The sequence below is a fragment of the Sceloporus occidentalis genome, unplaced genomic scaffold (genome assembly GCF_023333645.1).
Source record: "Sceloporus occidentalis isolate IW3139 unplaced genomic scaffold, rSceOcc1.0.p SCAF_28, whole genome shotgun sequence".
NCBI lineage: Eukaryota > Metazoa > Chordata > Lepidosauria > Squamata > Phrynosomatidae > Sceloporus > Sceloporus occidentalis.
The window spans coordinates 3588699-3604993 of NW_028317008.1; the positions used below are offsets into that span (position 1 = coordinate 3588699).

General features: G+C 47.6%; 12 non-coding genes across 12 annotated transcripts; all 12 read right to left on the reverse strand.

The window, feature by feature from the left end:
• Window positions 1-1844: 1844 nt before the first annotated feature.
• On the reverse strand, window positions 1845-1926 carry TRNAL-UAG (transfer RNA leucine (anticodon UAG)). Its single transcript has one exon. It is a non-coding gene; the product is annotated as a tRNA-Leu (tRNA).
• A 762-nt stretch (window positions 1927-2688) lies between these two features.
• TRNAL-UAG (transfer RNA leucine (anticodon UAG)) lies at window positions 2689-2770 on the reverse strand. Its single transcript has one exon. It is a non-coding gene; the product is annotated as a tRNA-Leu (tRNA).
• A 1264-nt stretch (window positions 2771-4034) lies between these two features.
• On the reverse strand, window positions 4035-4116 carry TRNAL-UAG (transfer RNA leucine (anticodon UAG)). Its single transcript has one exon. It is a non-coding gene; the product is annotated as a tRNA-Leu (tRNA).
• A 4353-nt stretch (window positions 4117-8469) lies between these two features.
• On the reverse strand, window positions 8470-8551 carry TRNAL-UAG (transfer RNA leucine (anticodon UAG)). Its single transcript has one exon. It is a non-coding gene; the product is annotated as a tRNA-Leu (tRNA).
• Window positions 8552-10465: 1914 nt separating this feature from the next.
• Window positions 10466-10547, reverse strand: TRNAL-UAG (transfer RNA leucine (anticodon UAG)). Its single transcript has one exon. It is a non-coding gene; the product is annotated as a tRNA-Leu (tRNA).
• Window positions 10548-10973: 426 nt separating this feature from the next.
• On the reverse strand, window positions 10974-11055 carry TRNAL-UAG (transfer RNA leucine (anticodon UAG)). Its single transcript has one exon. It is a non-coding gene; the product is annotated as a tRNA-Leu (tRNA).
• Window positions 11056-11849: 794 nt separating this feature from the next.
• TRNAL-UAG (transfer RNA leucine (anticodon UAG)) lies at window positions 11850-11931 on the reverse strand. Its single transcript has one exon. It is a non-coding gene; the product is annotated as a tRNA-Leu (tRNA).
• A 1430-nt stretch (window positions 11932-13361) lies between these two features.
• Window positions 13362-13443, reverse strand: TRNAL-UAG (transfer RNA leucine (anticodon UAG)). The gene has a single exon. It is a non-coding gene; the product is annotated as a tRNA-Leu (tRNA).
• A 426-nt stretch (window positions 13444-13869) lies between these two features.
• TRNAL-UAG (transfer RNA leucine (anticodon UAG)) lies at window positions 13870-13951 on the reverse strand. The gene has a single exon. It is a non-coding gene; the product is annotated as a tRNA-Leu (tRNA).
• Window positions 13952-14745: 794 nt separating this feature from the next.
• On the reverse strand, window positions 14746-14827 carry TRNAL-UAG (transfer RNA leucine (anticodon UAG)). The gene has a single exon. It is a non-coding gene; the product is annotated as a tRNA-Leu (tRNA).
• A 425-nt stretch (window positions 14828-15252) lies between these two features.
• On the reverse strand, window positions 15253-15334 carry TRNAL-UAG (transfer RNA leucine (anticodon UAG)). Its single transcript has one exon. It is a non-coding gene; the product is annotated as a tRNA-Leu (tRNA).
• Window positions 15335-16128: 794 nt separating this feature from the next.
• Window positions 16129-16210, reverse strand: TRNAL-UAG (transfer RNA leucine (anticodon UAG)). Its single transcript has one exon. It is a non-coding gene; the product is annotated as a tRNA-Leu (tRNA).
• Between the last annotated feature and the right edge of the window lie 85 nt (window positions 16211-16295).

Here is a 16295-nt window from a genome sequence, read left to right on the forward strand (position 1 = left end):
CAACACTTTGCAAGATAAGAGTCTTGCTACTGCTTGTTTCCCAGGCTGACAGAATGCAAAGTGACAAGTAGTTATTAACAAAGAGCTAATGAACAAACAAGTATTTCTAAGCACATTTGTCTATGTTAAGAAAACATGGCAGCGGTGGGATTTGAACCCACGCCTCCAGAGAGACTGGAGCCTAAATCCATCACCTTAGACCGCTCTGCCAGGCTACCAATTAAAAGTTTTGTGCACGCATGGCAGTGGTGGGATTTGAACCTACGCCTGGGCCAACCAAGCTCTTCCTGCAGCAGAAGCTGACTGGGGTTAGAGCTTGATAATGTAGAATAACTTCAAGTAGGCTTAAAAGTATCTTTCTGCAACACTTTGCAAGATAAGAGACTTGCTACTGCTTGTTTCCCAGGCTGACAGAAAGCAAGCTGACAAGTAGTTACTAACAAAGAGCTAATGAACAAACAAGTATTTCTAAGCACACTTGTCTACGTTAAGAAAACATGGCAGTGGTGGGACTCGAAGCGACGCCTCCAGAGAGACTGGAGCCTAAATCCAGCGCCTTAGACTGCTCGGCCACGCTACCGAGTGACTGCACAGGGTGTACCACTCTCCAAGGGGGTTTACTTACCAAAGGAAGAGTTGTAGCTTCAACTCCCTTCACTTAACTATTCATCATGAAGTGGACCCTTTCACCAGCAGGAAGGACAAAGCTGGCCCTGAGTAATGCAAGATTGAATGGGTGAGGGGACTGATTTTGCTATACTGGGCCAACCAAGCTCTTCCTGCAGCAGAAGCTGACTGGGGTTAGAGCTTGATAATGTAGAATAACTTCAAGTAGGCTTAAAAGTATCTTTCTGCAACACTTTGCAAGATAAGAGACTTGCTACTGCTTGTTTCCCAGGCTGACAGAATGCAAGGTGACAAGTAGTTATTAACAAAGAGCTAATGAACAAACAAGTATTTCTAAGCACACTTGTCTACGTTAAGAAAAGATGGCAGTGGTGGGATTCGAACCCACGCCTCCAGAGAGACTGGAGCCTAAACCCAGCGCCTTAGACCGCTCGGACAAGCTACCGAGTGACGGCGGGAGGTCTACCACTCTCCAAGGGGGTTTACTCACCAAAGGAAGAGTTGTAGTTTCAACTCCCTTCACTTCACTATTCATCATGAAGTGGACCCTTTCACCAGCAGGAAGGACAAAGCTGGCCCTGAGTAATGCAAGATTGAATGGGTGAGGGGACTGATTTTGCTATACTGGGCCAACCAAGCTCTTCCTGCAGCAGAAGCTGACTGGGGTTAGAGCTTGTTAAAGTAGAATAACTTCAAGTAGGCTTAAAAGTATCTTTCTGCAACACTTTGCAAGATAAGAGACTTGCTACTGCTTGTTTCCCAGGCTGACAGAATGCAAGGTGACAAGTAGTTATTAACAAACAGCTAATGAACAAACAAGTATTTCTAAGCACACTTGTCTACGTTAAGAAAACATGGCAGCAGTGAGATTTGAACCCATGCCTCCAGAGAGACTGGAGCCTAAATCCAGCGCCTTAGACCGCTCTGCCAGGCTACCAATTGAAAGTTTGGCGCACGCATGGCAGCGGTGGGATTTGAACCCACGCCTGGGCCAACCAAGCTCTTCCTGCAGCAGAAGCTGACTGGGGTTAGAGCTTGATAATGTAGAATAACTTCAAGTAGGCTTAAAAGTATCTTTCTGCAACACTTTGCAAGATAAGAGACTTGCTACTGCTTGTTTCCCAGGCTGACAGAATGCAACCTGACAAGTAGTTACAAACAAAGAGCTAATGAACAAACAAGTATTTCTAAGCACACTTGTCTACGTTAAGAAAACATGGTAGCGGTGGGATTTGAACCCACGCCTCCAGAGAGACTGGAGCCTAAATCCAGCGCCTTAGACCGCTCGGCCACGCTACCGAGTGACGGGGTACGGTGTACCACTCTCCAAGGGGGTTTACTCACCAAAGGAAGAGTTGTAGTTTCAACTCCCTTCACTTAACTATTCATCATGAAGTGGACCCTTTCACCAGCAGGAAGGACAAAGCTGGCCCTGAGTAATGCAAGATTGAATGGGTGAGGGGACTGATTTTGCTATACTGAGCCAACCAAGCTCTTCCTGCAGCAGAAGCTGACTGGGGTTAGAGCTTGATAATGTAGAATAACTTCAAGTAGGCTTAAAAGTATCTTTCTGCAACACTTTGCAAGATAAGAGTCTTGCTACTGCTTGTTTCCCAGGCTGACAGAAAGCAAGCTGACAAGTAGTTACTAACAAAGAGCTAATGAACAAACAAGTATTTCTAAGCACACTTGTCTACGTTAAGAAAACATGGCAGCGGTGGGATTTGAACCCACGCCTCCGAAGAGACTGGAGCCTAAATCCAGCACCTTAGACCGCTCGGCCAGGCTACCAATTAAAAGTTTAGCGCACGCATGGCAGTGGTGGGATTTGAACCCACGCCTGGGCCAACCAAGCTCTTCCTGCAGCAAAAGCTGACTGGGCTTAGATCTTGATAATGTAGAATAACTTCAAGTAGGCTTAAAAGTATCTTTCTGCAACACAAGAGACTTGCTACGGCTTGTTTCCCAGGCTGACAGAATGCAAGTTGACAAGTAGTTACTAACAAAGAGCTAATGAACAAACAAGTATTTCTAAGCACACTTGTCTACGTTAAGATAACATGGCAGCGGTGGGATTTGAACCCACGCCTCCAGAGAGACTGGAGCCTAAATCCAGCGCCTTAGACCACTCGGCCACGCTATCTAGTGACGGTGGACGGTGTACCACTCTCCAAGGGGGTTTACTCACCAAAGGAAGAGTTGTAGTTTCAACTCCCTTCACTTCACTATTCATCATGAAGTGGACCCTTTCACCAGCAGGAAGGGCAAAGCTGGCCCTGTGTAATGCAAGACTGAATGGGTGAGGGGACTGATTTTGCTATACTGGGCCAACCAAGCTCTTCCTGCAGCAGAAGCTGACTGGGGTTAGAGCTTGATAATGTAGAATAACTTCAAGTAGGCTTAAAAGTATCTTTCTGCAACACTTTGCAAGATAAGAGACTTGCTACTGCTTGTTTCCCAGGCTGACAGAATGCAAGTTGACAAGTAGTTACTAACAAAGAGCTAATGAACAAACAAGTATTTCTAAGCACACTTGTCTACGTTAAGAAAACATGGCAGCGGTGGGATTCGAACCCACGCCTCCAGAGAAACTGGAGCCTAAATCCAGCGCCTTAGACCGCTTGGCCAGGCTACCAATTAAAAGTTTAGTGCATGCATGGCAGTGGTGGGATTTGAACCCACGCCTGGGCCAACCAAGCTCTTCCTGCAGCACAAGCTGACTGGGGTTAGAGCTTGATAATGTAGAATAACTTCAAGTAGGCTTAAAAGTATCTTTCTGCAACACTTTGCAAGATAAGAGACTTGCTACTGCTTGTTTCCCAGGCTGACAGAATGCAAGCTGACAAGTAGTTACAAACAAAGAGCTAATGAACAAACAAGTATTTCTAAGCACACTTGTCTACGTTAAGAAAACATGGCAGCGGTGGGATTTGAACCCACGCCTCCAGAGAGACTGGAGCCTAAATCCAGCGCCTTAGACCGCTCTGCCACGCTACGGGGGGCTGGTGGACGGTGTACCACTCTCCAAGGGGGTTTACTCACCAAAGGAAGAGTTGTAGTTTCAACTCCCTTCACTTCACTATTCATCATGAAGTGGACCCTTTCACCAGCAGGAAGGACAAAGCTGGCCCTGAGTAATGCAAGATTGAATGGGTGAGGGGACTGATTTTGCTATACTGGGCCAACCAAGCTCTTCCTGCAGCAGAAGCTGACTGGGGTTAGAGCTTGATAATGTAGAATAACTTCAAGTAGGCTTAAAAGTATCTTTCTGGAACACTTTGCAAGATAAGAGACTTGCTACTGCTTGTTTCCCAGGCTGACAGAATGCAAGCTGACAAGTAGTTACAAACAAAGAGCTAATGAACAAACAAGTATTTCTAAGCACACTTGTCTACGTTAAGAAAACATGGCAGCGGTGGGATTTGAACCCACGCCTCCAGAGAGACTGGAGCCTAAATCCAGCGCCTTAGACCGCTCGGCCACGCTACCGAGTGACGGTGGACGGTGTACCACTCTCCAAGGGGGTTTACTCACCAAAGGAAGAGTTGTAGTTTCAACTCCCTTCACTTCACTATTCATCATGAAGTGGACCCTTTCACCAGCAGGAAGGACAAAGCTGGCCCTGAGTAATGCAAGATTGAATGGGTGAGGGGACTGATTTTGCTATACTGGGCCAACCAAGCTCTTCCTGCAGCAGAAGCTGACTGGGGTTAGAGCTTGATAATGTAGAATAACTTCAAGTAGGCTTAAAAGTATCTTTCTGCAACACTTTGCAAGATAAGAGACTTGCTACTGCTTGTTTCCCAGGCTGACAGAATGCAAGGTGACAAGTAGTTATTAACAAAGAGCTAATGAACAAACAAGTATTTCTAAGCACACTTGTCTACGTTAAGAAAAGATGGCAGTGGTGGGATTCGAACCCACGCCTCCAGAGAGACTGGAGCCTAAACCCAGCGCCTTAGACCGCTCGGCCAAGCTACCGAGTGACGGCGGGAGGTGTACCACTCTCCAAGGGTGTTACAGGGTCACCGTACCCAAGGCTGGGTACCCCTGTTTGAGGGCTGAGGAATCACCAGTCAGTCCCTCATACGGATCGCACTCAGCTATCCACGGATCATCCAGACCACCATTCGTAGCAAACCAAGAAGAACTCTCTTTATTACAAACACACAGAACTTTATACAATCTCAATGCAATGTGTACCGAACCCAACCCCCAATCCCATCAGCCACATCCCATCACAAATCCCATCAGTATACAGGGGATGTATCAGGTGAGGGGATTACAGAATACAATGGGTTCCCCCACCTGTGTTATCCCCCCTGTAGTGCGGGGGCCGTCTGGGCAGACAGGGCTGTGTTGGCTGATTAAGAGCCCCAGCCAGATTATAGGATCGTCTCTTTGAAGGCTGGGGCTGAATCCACATCAGTCTCTGGGCCGGTTACACAATAAACACAATATAATATATTACCGGGTCACGGTATACGGAACCGGACACAAAAGTGCTCCGTGACCCGGCTAAACTTCATATGACACATGAGCCAGCTAGCCTGGCCCTGTCACAGATCTCCCCCTTGACCAACGGTCCGGCAGACCAGGCAGATCCACACGGGTCTGCTGCAGGCTGTCCGAGTGGACAAAGTTCACAGGTGCAGGCCTTAGTTCATGGCGCCCTTTGTCAGAAGCATCCAGAGAAGGTGGGCCAGGGCCCTGGTTGCCCAAAAGGATAGTCAGTAGTCCTCTTTGAATTGGAGGACGGTCCCAGCTCAGCCGGGGGCACATGGCTATCCCCCTCACCGGGGTAACAGGGGCACGTGGAGACTCTTGCTTCCTAGTCTTGGGAACTGAGTCTGGGGCAGCTGCCAGGCCAGGGCGGTTGCATGGAAGGAAAGCCCTGCTGATCGGGCCAGGGGCACTCGGGGAACCAGGGAAACACGTAGAGGTAGTAAGCGAGGCCTCTACCGGGACACTGGAGTGACCTAGGGGACACTCTGGGACAGGAACAGGTGCCCTTACAGGGTTATTGGGCGAGCTAAGCAGCTCTGCGGGGTACTCAGGGGACCCAGGGGAATACTCCGGGGCAGGGACAGGTGCCAATACTGGACCACCGGGAGGGTTAAGCAGACCCTCGATCTTCCTCTCTGGGACAGGTGCCTCTGCCTGGGCACGGGGAGAGTCAGAGGAACACTCTGGGACAGTGACCTGGGCTTCTACCAGGACACTTGGGGAACCAGGGATAGGAACCAGGGCCTGCGCCAGGCTACTGAAAGGACCCAGGGAACTCGGCAGCCCCTCTGGCGCCCTCGCTAGGTCGGGGAACGGTGCCTCTACCGGGTCACCGGGGACTTCAGTGGGAACCTCTGGGGCAGTGACCCGGACTTCTCCCAGGACACTCGGGAAATCAGGGGGACAATCTGGGGCCCTGGCTTCTACGAGCATAGATAAGGGTTTGGTGAGGGGGATTGTGCCACTTACTCGGGCGGTGGGGACAGTCATCTCTTCTGCCGGGGTAGAGCAGCCAGGGTTGTTGGTGGGGACTTGGGTCGGAGCTTTTGGTTTCCTCCTCCGCTTCTTCTTGCTGGCGAGGAGCTCGGTTCTTCTCGCCAGGGCAGGGGCCGCAGAGTAGGTGAAGAGGACCTCGGTCCCACTCCCGCAAGTTGTAGTACCATGCTCCCAGTCTCCTTGTAACTCCTGGAGCTCCACTCTCCGCAGCAATTCTTTATAGTCCCTCTCGAGCTGCCATTCCTCTTGGACCAGGCCATCCATAACAGCCTCCAGCTCGGGGGGAATAGCATAAACCAGGACTTCTGCACGGTTGTCCCAGATTGTATCCCTGCGGTACTGGCAGGGGCTTCCGAAGGACGAGTCAAATTGGAAGGCATCATATATCAGTCCTGGGTCGATGGGGCTATACAGCATCAGAGGGTCGCTGTGGTCTTCACCTGCTAACTGCTGGGAGAATCCCTGGTAGCGGCTCTGGAGGTCGAGCTCTGCATATATGAGACCCCTCAATTCGTCTTCCCACTCCCGCAACGGGTTCTCCCCCAGGAGTGGAACTCGTAGATCCCACATTGTCCAGTACTGTGCCCAGTATGATTCGAAGTGGGGATGGGAGAAATCATCCCTCCAGTCTGCAGGCGCAGACTCTAACTGCCATTGCTGGTGTTCCAGCTCACACACCTCGGCTGTAACCCGGTCTGTCTCATCCTCGGGTTCTCGGAAGGGTTGGATATCCTGGTATGATATTTTGGGGGTCTGTTCCCCTAGTCTGGGAGATACAGACCCACTCTGGCTCAGTTCCTGGTGACACATTTTAATCACCGCAGTCACTTGCTCCGATGTGGCCCCTCCTGGGTACAGGGATAGGTGCCATAGAATGTTCTTTTGTAGAGCACTCAGTCCGAGGCTCTCCTCTGGGGCATCCTGGTGCCGGTCCATCTCTCTGCAGTCCGCAATCAGAGTAGCCTTTCCTTTGCAACAAACCTCCAGGAGCTCTCTTGGTGTCTCTCGTCTGCAATCCCAGTTGGTGGTTTGGATTTCACCCAAGTCGTGGGATTCTTCCCACCGCTGCCAACCAATGTTACAGGGTCACCGTACCCAAGGCTGGGTACCCCTGTTTGAGGGCTGAGGAATCACCAGTCAGTCCCTCATACGGATCGCACTCAGCTATCCACGGATCATCCAGACCACCATTCGTAGCAAACCAAGAAGAACTCTCTTTATTACAAACACACAGAACTTTATACAATCTCAATGCAATGTGTACCGAACCCAACCCCCAATCCCATCAGCCACATCCCATCACAAATCCCATCAGTATACAGGGGATGTATCAGGTGAGGGGATTACAGAATACAATGGGTTCCCCCACCTGTGTTATCCCCCCTGTAGTGCGGGGGCCGTCTGGGCAGACAGGGCTGTGTTGGCTGATTAAGAGCCCCAGCCAGATTATAGGATCGTCTCTTTGAAGGCTGGGGCTGAATCCACATCAGTCTCTGGGCCGGTTACACAATAAACACAATATAATATATTACCGGGTCACGGTATACGGAACCGGACACAAAAGTGCTCCGTGACCCGGCTAAACTTCATATGACACATGAGCCAGCTAGCCTGGCCCTGTCACAAAGGGGGTTTACTCACCAAAGGAAGAGTTGTAGTTTCAACTCCCTTCACTTCACTATTCATCATGAAGTGGACCCTTTCACCAGCAGGAAGGACAAAGCTGGCCCTGAGTAATGCAAGATTGAATGGGTGAGGGGACTGATTTTGCTATACTGGGCCAACCAAGCTCTTCCTGCAGCAGAAGCTGACTGGGGTTAGAGCTTGTTAATGTAGAATAACTTCAAGTAGGCTTAAAAGTATCTTTCTGCAACACTTTGCAAGATAAGAGACTTGCTACTGCTTGTTTCCCAGGCTGACAGAATGCAAGGTGACAAGTAGTTATTAACAAACAGCTAATGAACAAACAAGTATTTCTAAGCACACTTGTCTACGTTAAGAAAACATGGCAGCAGTGGGATTTGAACCCATGCCTCCAGAGAGACTGGAGCCTAAATCCAGCGCCTTAGACCGCTCTGCCAGGCTACCAATTGAAAGTTTGGAGCACGCCTGGGCCAACCAAGCTCTTCCTGCAGCAGAAGCTGACTGGGGTTAGAGCTTGATAATGTAGAATAACTTCAAGTAGGCTTAAAAGTATCTTTCTGCAACACTTTGCAAGATAAGAGACTTGCTACTGCTTGTTTCCCAGGCTGACAGTATGCAACCTGACAAGTAGTTATTAACAAAGAGCTAATGAACAAACAAGTATTTCTAAGCATACTTGTTTACGTTAAGAAAACATGGCAGCGGTGGGGTTTGAACCCACGCCTCCATAGAGACTGGAGCCTAAATCCAGCGCCTTAGACCGCTCGGCCACGCTACCAAGTGACAGTGGAAGGGGTACCACTCTCCAAGGGGGTTTACTCACCAAAGGAAGAGTTGTAGTTTCAACTCCCTCACTTCACTATTCATCATGAAGTGGACCCTTTCACCAGCAGGAAGGACAAAGCTGGCCCTGAGTAATGCAAGATTGAATGGGTGAGGGGACTTTGAAGAAATAACACAGATTTTGCTATACATTAAACTGGGCCAACCAAGCTCTTCCTGCAGCAGAAGCTGACTGGGGTTAGAGCTTGATAATGTAGAATAACTTCAAGTAGGCTTAAAAGTATCTTTCTGCAACACTTTGCAAGATAAGAGTCTTGCTACTGCTTGTTTCCCAGGCTGACAGAAAGCAAGCTGACAAGTAGTTACTAACAAAGAGCTAATGAACAAACAAGTATTTCTAAGCACACTTGTCTACGTTAAGAAAACATGGCAGTGGTGGGAATCGCAGCGACGCCTCCAGAGAGACTGGAGCCTAAATCCAGCGCCTTAGACCGCTCGGCCACGCTACCGAGTGACGGCACAGGGTGTACCACTCTCCAAGGGGGTTTACTCACCAAAGGAAGAGTTGTAGTTTCAACTCCCTTCACTTAACTATTCATCATGAAGTGGACCCTTTCACCAGCAGGAAGGACAAAGCTGGCCCTGAGTAATGCAAGATTGAATGGGTGAGGGGACTGATTTTGCTATACTGGGCCAACCAAGCTCTTCCTGCAGCAGAAGCTGACTGGGGTTAGAGCTTGATAATGTAGAATAACTTCAAGTAGGCTTAAAAGTATCTTTCTGCAACACTTTGCAAGATAAGAGACTTGCTACTGCTTGTTTCCCAGGCTGACAGAATGCAAGCTGACAAGTAGTTACAAACAAAGAGCTAATGAACAAACAAGTATTTCTTAGCACACTTGTCTACCATAAGAAAACATGGCAGCGGTGGGATTTGAACCCACGTCTCCAGAGAGACTTGAGCCTAAATCCAGCGCCTTAGACCGCTCGGCCACGCTACCGAGTGACGGTGGACGGTGTACCACTCTCCAAGGGGGTTTACTCACCAAAGGAAGAGTTGTAGTTTCAACTCCCTTCACTTCACTATTCATCATGAAGTGGACCCTTTCACCAGCAGGAAGGACAAAGCTGGCCCTGAGTAATGCAAGATTGAATGGGTGAGGGGACTGATTTTGCTATACTGGGCCAACCAAGCTCTTCCTGCAGCAGAAGCTGACTGGGGTTAGAGCTTGATAATGTAGAATAACTTCAAGTAGGCTTAAAAGTATCTTTCTGCAACACTTTGCAAGATAAGAGACTTGCTACTGCTTGTTTCCCAGGCTGACAGAATGCAAGGTGACAAGTAGTTATTAACAAAGAGCTAATGAACAAACAAATATTTCTAAGCACACTTGTCTACGTTAAGAAAACATGGCAGGGGTGGGATTTGAACCCACGCCTCCGAAAAGATTAGAGCCTTAAGCAAGCGCCTTAGACCGCTCAGTCACGCTACCAAGATAAAGTAAAGAGTGTACCACTCTCCAAGGGGGTTTACTCACCAAAGGAAGAGTTGTAGTTTCAACTCCCTTCACTTCACTATTCATCATGAAGTGGACCCTTTCACCAGCAGGAAGGACAAAGCTGGCCCTGAGTAATGCAAGATTGAATGGGTGAGGGGACTTTGAAGAAATAACACTGATTTTGCTATACTGGGCCAGCCAAGCTCTTCCTGCAGCAGACGCTGACTGGGGTTAGAGCTTGATAATGTAGAATAACTTCAAGTAGGCTTAAAAGTATCTTTCTGCAACACTTTGCAAGATAAGAGACTTGCTACTGCTTGTTTTCCAGGCTGACAGAATGCAAGGTGACAAGTAGTTACTAACAAAGAGCTAATGAACAAACAAGCACACTTGTCTACGTTAAGAAAACATGGCAGCGGTGGGATTTGAACCCACGCCTCCGAAGAGACTGGAGCCTAAACCCAGCGCCTTAAACCACTCGGCTACGCTACCAAGTGACGGCGGAGGGTGTACCACTCTCCAAGGGGGTTTACTCACCAAAGGAAGAGTTGTAGTTTCAACTCCCTTCACTTCACTATTCATCATGAAGTGGACCCTTTCACCAGCAGGAAGGACAAAGCTGGCCCTGAGTAATGCAAGATTGAATGGGTGAGGGGACTTTGAAGAAATAACACTGATTTTGCTATACTGGGCCAACCAAGCTCTTCCTGCAGCAGAAGCTGACTGGGGTTAGAGCTTGATAATGTAGAATAACTTCAAGTAGGCTTAAAAGTATCTTTCTGCAACACTTTGCAAGATAAGAGTCTTGCTACTGCTTGTTTCCCAGGCTGACAGAATGCAAAGTGACAAGTAGTTATTAACAAAGAGCTAATGAACAAACAAGTATTTCTAAGCACACTTGTCTACGTTAATAAAACATGGCAGCGGTGGGGTTTGAACCCACGCCTCCATAGAGACTGGAGCCTAAATCCAGCGCCTTAGACCGCTCGGCCACGCTACCAAGTGACAGTGGAGGGGGTACCACTCTCCAAAGGGGTTTACTCACCAAAGGAAGAGTTGTAGTTTCAACTCCCTCACTTCACTATTCATCATGAAGTGGACCCTTTCACCAGCAGGAAGGACAAAGCTGGCCCTGAGTAATGCAAGATTGAATGGGTGAGGGGACTTTGAAGAAATAACACAGATTTTGCCATACATTAAACTGGGCCAACCAAGCTCTTCCTGCAGCAGAAGCTGACTGGGGTTAGAGCTTGATAATGTAGAATAACTTCAAGTAGGCTTAAAAGTATCTTTCTGCAACACTTTGCAAGATAAGAGTCTTGCTACTGCTTGTTTCCCAGGCTGACAGAATGCAAAGTGACAAGTAGTTATTAACAAAGAGCTAATGAACAAACAAGTATTTCTAAGCACATTTGTCTATGTTAAGAAAACATGGCAGCGGTGGGATTTGAACCCACGTCTCCAGAGAGACTGGAGCCTAAATCCATCACCTTAGACCACTCTGCCAGGCTACCAACTAAAAGTTTAGCGCACGCATGGCAGTGGTGGGATTTGAACCTACGCCTGGGCCAACCAAGCTCTTCCTGCAGCAGAAGCTGACTGGGGTTAGAGCTTGATAATGTAGAATAACTTCAAGTAGGCTTAAAAGTATCTTTCTGCAACACTTTGCAAGATAAGAGACTTGCTACTGCTTGTTTCCCAGGCTGACAGAATGCAAGGTGACAAGTAGTTACTAACAAAGAGCTAATGAACAAACAAGTATTTCTAAGCACACTTGTCTACGTTAAGAAAACATGGCAGCGGTGGGATTTGAACCCACGCCTCCAAAGAGACTGGAGCCTAAATCCAGCGCCTTAGACCGCTCGGCCACGCTACCAAGTGACAGTGGAGGGGGTACCACTCTCCAAGGGGGTTTACTCACCAAAGGAAGAGTTGTAGTTTCAACTCCCTCACTTCACTATTCATCATGAAGTGGACCCTTTCACCAGCAGGAAGGACAAAGCTGGCCCTGAGTAATGCAAGATTGAATGGGTGAGGGGACTTTGAAGAAATAACACTGATTTTGCTATACTGGGCCAACCAAGCTCTTCCTGCAGCAGAAGCTGACTGGGGTTAGAGCTTGATAATGTAGAATAACTTCAAGTAGGCTTAAAAGTATCTTTCTGCAACACTTTGCAAGATAAGAGACTTGCTACTGCTTGTTTCCCAGGCTGACAGAATGCAAGGTGACAAGTAGTTATTAACAAAGAGTTAATGAACAAACAAGTATTTCTAAGCACACTTGTCTACGTTAAGAAAACATGGCAGCGGTGGGATTTGAACCCACGCCTCCGAAGAGACTGGAGCCTTAATCAAGCGCCTTAGACCGCTCGGTCACGCTACCAAGTGACAGTAGAGGGTGTACCACTCTCCAAGGGGGTTTACTCACCAAAGGAAGAGTTGTAGTTTCAACTCCCTCACTTCACTATTCATCATGAAGTGGACCCTTTCACCAGCAGGAAGGACAAAGCTGGCCCTGAGTAATGCAAGATTGAATGGGTGAGGGGACTTTGAAGAAATAACACTGATTTTGCTATACTGGGCCAACCAAGCTCTTCCTGCAGCAGAAGCTGACTGGGGTTAGAGCTTGATAATGTAGAATAACTTCAAGTAGGCTTAAAAGTATCTTTCTGCAACACTTTGCAAGATAAGAGTCTTGCTACTGCTTGTTTCCCAGGCTGACAGAATGCAAAATGACAAGTAGTTATTAACAAAGAGCTAATGAACAAACAAGTATTTCTAAGCACACTTGTCTACGTTAATAAAACATGGCAGCGGTGGGGTTTGAACCCACGCCTCCATAGAGACTGGAGCCTAAATCCAGCGCCTTAGACCGCTCAGTCACGCTACCAAGATAAAGTAAAGAGTGTACCACTCTCCAAGGGGGTTTACTCACCAAAGGAAGAGTTGTAGTTTCAACTCCCTTCACTTCACTATTCATCATGAAGTGGACCCTTTCACCAGCAGGAAGGACAAAGCTGGCCCTGAGTAATGCAAGATTGAATGGGTGAGGGGACTTTGAAGAAATAACACTGATTTTGCTATACTGGGCCAGCCAAGCTCTTCCTGCAGCAGACGCTGACTGGGGTTAGAGCTTGATAATGTAGAATAACTTCAAGTAGGCTTAAAAGTATCTTTCTGCAACACTTTGCAAGATAAGAGACTTGCTACTGCTTGTTTTCCAGGCTGACAGAATGCAAGGTGACAAGTAGTTACTAACAAAGAGCTAATGAACAAACAAGCACACTTGTCTACGTTAAGAAAACATGGCAGCGGTGGGATTTGAACCCACGCCTCCGAAGAGACTGGAGCCTAAACCCAGCGCCTTAAACCACTCGGCTACGCTACCAAGTGACGGCGGAGGGTGTACCACTCTCCAAGGGGGTTTACTCACCAAAGGAAGAGTTGTAGTTTCAACTCCCTTCACTTCACTATTCATCATGAAGTGGACCCTTTCACCAGCAGGAAGGACAAAGCTGGCCCTGAGTAATGCAAGATTGAATGGGTGAGGGGACTTTGAAGAAATAACACTGATTTTGCTATACTGGGCCAACCAAGCTCTTCCTGCAGCAGAAGCTGACTGGGGTTAGAGCTTGATAATGTAGAATAACTTCAAGTAGGCTTAAAAGTATCTTTCTGCAACACTTTGCAAGATAAGAGTCTTGCTACTGCTTGTTTCCCAGGCTGACAGAATGCAAAGTGACAAGTAGTTATTAACAAAGAGCTAATGAACAAACAAGTATTTCTAAGCACACTTGTCTACGTTAATAAAACATGGCAGCGGTGGGGTTTGAACCCACGCCTCCATAGAGACTGGAGCCTAAATCCAGCGCCTTAGACCGCTCGGCCACGCTACCAAGTGACAGTGGAGGGGGTACCACTCTCCAAAGGGGTTTACTCACCAAAGGAAGAGTTGTAGTTTCAACTCCCTCACTTCACTATTCATCATGAAGTGGACCCTTTCACCAGCAGGAAGGACAAAGCTGGCCCTGAGTAATGCAAGATTGAATGGGTGAGGGGACTTTGAAGAAATAACACAGATTTTGCCATACATTAAACTGGGCCAACCAAGCTCTTCCTGCAGCAGAAGCTGACTGGGGTTAGAGCTTGATAATGTAGAATAACTTCAAGTAGGCTTAAAAGTATCTTTCTGCAACACTTTGCAAGATAAGAGTCTTGCTACTGCTTGTTTCCCAGGCTGACAGAATGCAAAGTGACAAGTAGTTATTAACAAAGAGCTAATGAACAAACAAGTATTTCTAAGCACATTTGTCTATGTTAAGAAAACATGGCAGCGGTGGGATTTGAACCCACGTCTCCAGAGAGACTGGAGCCTAAATCCATCACCTTAGACCACTCTGCCAGGCTACCAACTAAAAGTTTAGCGCACGCATGGCAGTGGTGGGATTTGAACCTACGCCTGGGCCAACCAAGCTCTTCCTGCAGCAGAAGCTGACTGGGGTTAGAGCTTGATAATGTAGAATAACTTCAAGTAGGCTTAAAAGTATCTTTCTGCAACACTTTGCAAGATAAGAGACTTGCTACTGCTTGTTTCCCAGGCTGACAGAATGCAAGGTGACAAGTAGTTACTAACAAAGAGCTAATGAACAAACAAGTATTTCTAAGCACACTTGTCTACGTTAAGAAAACATGGCAGCGGTGGGATTTGAACCCACGCCTCCAAAGAGACTGGAGCCTAAATCCAGCGCCTTAGACCGCTCGGCCACGCTACCAAGTGACAGTAGAGGGTGTACCACTCTCCAAGGGGGTTTACTCACCAAAGGAAGAGTTGTAGTTTCAACTCCCTCACTTCACTATTCATCATGAAGTGGACCCTTTCACCAGCAGGAAGGACAAAGCTGGCCCTGAGTAATGCAAGATTGAATGGGTGAGGGGACTTTGAAGAAATAACACTGATTTTGCTATACTGGGCCAACCAAGCTCTTCCTGCAGCAGAAGCTGACTGGGGTTAGAGCTTGATAATGTAGAATAACTTCAAGTAGGCTTAAAAGTATCTTTCTGCAACACTTTGCAAGATAAGAGTCTTGCTACTGCTTGTTTCCCAGGCTGACAGAATGCAAAATGACAAGTAGTTATTAACAAAGAGCTAATGAACAAACAAGTATTTCTAAGCACACTTGTCTACGTTAATAAAACATGGCAGCGGTGGGGTTTGAACCCACGCCTCCATAGAGACTGGAGCCTAAATCCAGCGCCTTAGACCGCTCGGCCACGCTACCAAGTGACAGTGGAGGGGGGACAACTCTCCAAAGGGGTTTACTCACCAAAGGAAGAGTTGTAGTTTCAACTCCCTCACTTCACTATTCATCATGAAGTGGACCCTTTCACCAGCAGGAAGGACAAAGCTGGCCCTGAGTAATGCAAGATTGAATGGGTGAGGGGACTTTGAAGAAATAACACAGATTTTGCCATACATTAAACTGGGCCAACCAAGCTCTTCCTGCAGCAGAAGCTGACTGGGGTTAGAGCTTGATAATGTAGAATAACTTCAAGTAGGCTTAAAAGTATCTTTCTGCAACACTTTGCAAGATAAGAGTCTTGCTACTGCTTGTTTCCCAGGCTGACAGAATGCAAAGTGACAAGTAGTTATTAACAAAGAGCTAATGAACAAACAAGTATTTCTAAGCACATTTGTCTATGTTAAGAAAACATGGCAGCGGTGGGATTTGAACCCACGTCTCCAGAGAGACTGGAGCCTAAATCCATCACCTTAGACCACTCTGCCAGGCTACCAATTAAAAGTTTAGCGCACGCATGGCAGTGGTGGGATTTGAACCTACGCCTGGGCCAACCAAGCTCTTCCTGCAGCAGAAGCTGACTGGGGTTAGAGCTTGATAATGTAGAATAACTTCAAGTAGGCTTAAAAGTATCTTTCTGCAACACTTTGCAAGATAAGAGACTTGCTACTGCTTGTTTCCCAGGCTGACAGAATGCAAGGTGACAAGTAGTTACTAACAAAGAGCTAATGAACAAACAAGTATTTCTAAGCACACTTGTCTACGTTAAGAAAACATGGCAGCGGTGGGATTTGAACCCACGCCTCCAAAGAGACTGGAGCCTAAATCCAGCGCCTTAGACCGCTCGGCCACGCTACCAAGTGACAGTGGAGGAGGTACCACTCTCCAAGGGGGTTTACTCACCAAAGGAAGAGTTGTAGTTTCAACTCCCTCACTTCACTAT